This window comes from Heteronotia binoei, chromosome 1 (genome assembly GCF_032191835.1).
Source record: "Heteronotia binoei isolate CCM8104 ecotype False Entrance Well chromosome 1, APGP_CSIRO_Hbin_v1, whole genome shotgun sequence".
NCBI lineage: Eukaryota > Metazoa > Chordata > Lepidosauria > Squamata > Gekkonidae > Heteronotia > Heteronotia binoei.
Window position 1 is genome coordinate 135,152,107 of NC_083223.1, and position 3,496 is coordinate 135,155,602.

General features: G+C 40.7%; 1 non-coding gene across 1 annotated transcript; it reads left to right on the forward strand.

Moving 5' to 3' along the window:
- The first annotated feature begins 2,714 nt into the window (after window positions 1-2,714).
- Window positions 2,715-2,823, forward strand: LOC132589235 (U6 spliceosomal RNA). Its single transcript, XR_009556562.1, has one exon. It is a non-coding gene; the product is annotated as a U6 spliceosomal RNA (small nuclear RNA).
- Window positions 2,824-3,496: the final 673 nt, after the last annotated feature.

Genomic DNA, 3,496 nt, shown 5'->3' on the forward strand with positions numbered 1-3,496 from the left:
AGTTTCCCAGCGGAAAAGGTAGCTTCAGAGGGTGGGGTCTATGGCATTATACCCCAATGAGGTCCATTTCCTCCCCATACTCTGCCCCTCCCAGGCTCTACCCTCAAATATCTGGGAATTTTCCAATCATGGCAATCATAGCATGGGGTGGGGAGTGGGGAAGGCTGTGGCAGACACTTATTTCTTCATTATGGTTCAGTCCCTTTCACTAGTCCAGAAAATGTTTCACTTGAGTCTCTGAGCATATTGCCATATGCTAATTTTTTTTTAAATGTCCAAGGATAAAGAGGCATTAAAGAAATAGCATCGTCACTGATAATGTCATGGAGCGGACTTTGGAGGATGGTGGAAGACAGGAGGGCCTTTTGTGACTTGGTCCACGGAGTCACAAGGAGTCGGACTCAACTGTGCAACTGAACAACAGCAAATACTTCTCCCATAGAAATAATTTATGTTTTTGCTTTTCCTGATGTATATGTATGCAATCGTTCCATTTTATCTTTTTTTTAACCAATTTGCTCTGATATATATATAGCCAATAAAGGCTAACTTGACTTAAAATACTTCTCCCAGATTTTTATGATAAGGAAAAAGAAATTGCTCCTGAAAGTTGTATCTCACCCAGAACTCTCAAATGCTCTTACATAGCTACAGGCAGGATTCCAATATAATAACAAGCCATAACTCTGTGCACAGCAAACTGATTCCATTCCCAAATCTCCAGGAGTTTCCAAGGCTGGATCTGGCAACCCTTCCCCCTCCCAATTCCACACCAGTGGATAGAAGGATGTGGTAACACTACCTCTGATACTATCCCAAACTGACTTTTCTGTGTTGTTTTATGGTCCCTTACTAGCCTTTCTCCTTTTTTGTGTGTTTTAATGTGTTTATATTTTTATGTGTCTATATTATGTTTTATTTAAATATTTTAAATATTTTACACATATATTTGTATTTTAAATTCTTTTTTAAATTTCTGAAATTAAAATTTTACTGTGTGAAATATTTTAATGTTTTAAAGTTTGCTCCCTTTGGGAGGCGGCATAGAAACATTCTAAATATATAAAAATAAAGGAAAGTTATTTAACTAACTTAAAAGCAGCAGTGGCATCAGAACACAACACAGCTATGGTCAAGCTGAAGAAGAACAAAATGTTTTGGGACCCTGCAAGGAAGGTCTGCCAGTCAAAGTAATTTTATTTTCTGCTGGCTCTAGATTTTTCTCAGTGGTCAGGCAGCCTGGAAGAGCTGAATGACACTTCTAAGTCATCCACAATTTCTCAAAACTGGAGTTTACAAACTGGTTGGCATTTTTTCTCAAACTATGCTTTGGATACAACAGCCAGCTGTGATTTAGTCAAGTTATGATTTGTAATCCACAGTTTGTCACTTTGTCATTCTGTTTGCATGATGCCACACTGACCACACACTTGAAGAGGTATGATTTCTAGAGAAGTTTTTTACATTTCAGTACAGTTCATATTGTTCGGAAACAACCCTGGATGAAAGAATGGCTCATTTTATGATTCTGAATCATTTTCTTTCATCAGAGGCTGACAGTTTTAAAGCTGGCCACTTTGCACAAGCCACCATATAAAGAGTATTATTTAAGAAGAAGAAGAAGAAGAAGAAGAAGATATTGGATTTATATCCCGCCCTCTACTCCGAAGCGTCTCAGAGTGGCTCACAATCTCCTTTACCTTCCTCCCCCACAACAGACACCCTGTGAGGTGGGTGGGGTTGGAGAGGGCTCTCACAGCAGCTGCCCTTTCAAGGACAACCTCTGCCAGAGCTATGGCTGACCCAAGGCCATGCCAGCAGGTGCAAGTGGAGGAGTGGGGAATCAAACCCGGTTCTCCCAGATAAGAGTCCGCACACTTAACCACTACACCAAACTGGCTTAAGGGTTATTTAATTAGAACTTATATTGATATGCATGTTAAAGAGTTCCTAATAACCCCTTGACTAATATTTTACAGTACTTTAAAGAGTTGGGTTAGGACTGGGGAGTTCTAGGTTCAAATCCACCCTCATCCATGAAGATCAATGTATGACTTCAACACAGTGCTCTCTCTCTCTTTGCCTAACCCACCTGACAGGTTGTTATGGAGATAAAAAACAGGAGTGGTAAACAGGTAAACCATCTTTTTTTTGGGGGGGGGGGGATAGGATACAAACAAAAGAGATCAATAGTGCTAAAATCTGGATGAAAAACACATTTAGTGTAGTGTAAATGCATGATAAACCTGCCTCTTCATTATGTCCAAGCTGCAGACCAGAAGGGAAGTTAGAACCCAATGGTGGTTTAAGGTATTTTGTCACCCAAAATAGGGCACTATTGTCATTCCATGCTGCTAGCACCTGAGTAAAATTTCAGCCTCTGTAGTGCACTGGTACCCATTCCTAATTGGGGTATCCTAAGCAGCCACTGAAGTGACTTGGGAAGAAAATCAGCCCTGCTAAAACTCTTATTTTCTGCTTCTATTCATTACCTCCCTTCCTCCTGCTTTCACATACTTTGGAGAATGCAGTCTTGATGCACTATAGCAGTTGTACGCAACTGGATTTTCCTGTTCCACACAGGAAAATCCTTTTGCAAATTACTGCTCTTGTGCATGATCACAGCAGCCATGGTCACAGCCTCTATTATCTTGCAGTGCTGTTTGGTTGTAGTACCTGCTTTTTCCCAGGGCAATCTATAAAACTATGAGATGGTGCTTGGTTCAGCAGCACATATACTGAAATTGGAACAATACAGAGAAGATTAGCACGGCCCCTGCACAAGGATAACATGCAAAACTATGAGATGGAGAGGGGAGATTTCATGAGGAGAAGAGGGTGTGTGATGGCTTCAGAGTAATGATACTGCTAATGGAATAATGGACTGCACTTTATATATAGAGAAGCATAGTACTTCAATTTAAAAAGCTGGATAAGCCTTTATACCCAATGTTCTATTGAGATTAGTAAGAGGGGAAAAATCAAGCATAAATGAGAGGGATCATACCATGGCAATCATCTAAAAAACGCAAAAGGCATGTCATATATCTGGCTGCGGGGTGTGGGGGGGTGTTAAGGAATTGCGTGACAAAATTATCAAAAACCTTAAGCCACCCCCATCATGACTAACAGGAGACCTCTCTACACAAATCCTGCTGGAGTAAATGACAGCTGTGCAAATGCAGGGCTCCAGCTAGCTTTAGTGTGGGACTTGATTGTTTGAGCCCTTTATCCCTGGAATAGCTGTCAGTTATATTGCCGTTGTATTTATCAAATTGCTGTGAGATCACTGCCTGCTTACTGAGACTGGGTCTGCTGCTATGTTTTCACTTAAAGTAAAATCCAGTGGGAGCCCATGAGAAAAAAAAAACACGTTAGTGTTCTTTAATAGCTGTGGCTACTTCCTCAATGGGAGGTGATTTTCAGGAGACAGGATCCAAAAAGGGTTGCCCATAGCCTGAAGGGAAAAAATCCTGTTCCTTTAATAGAGGTTTAA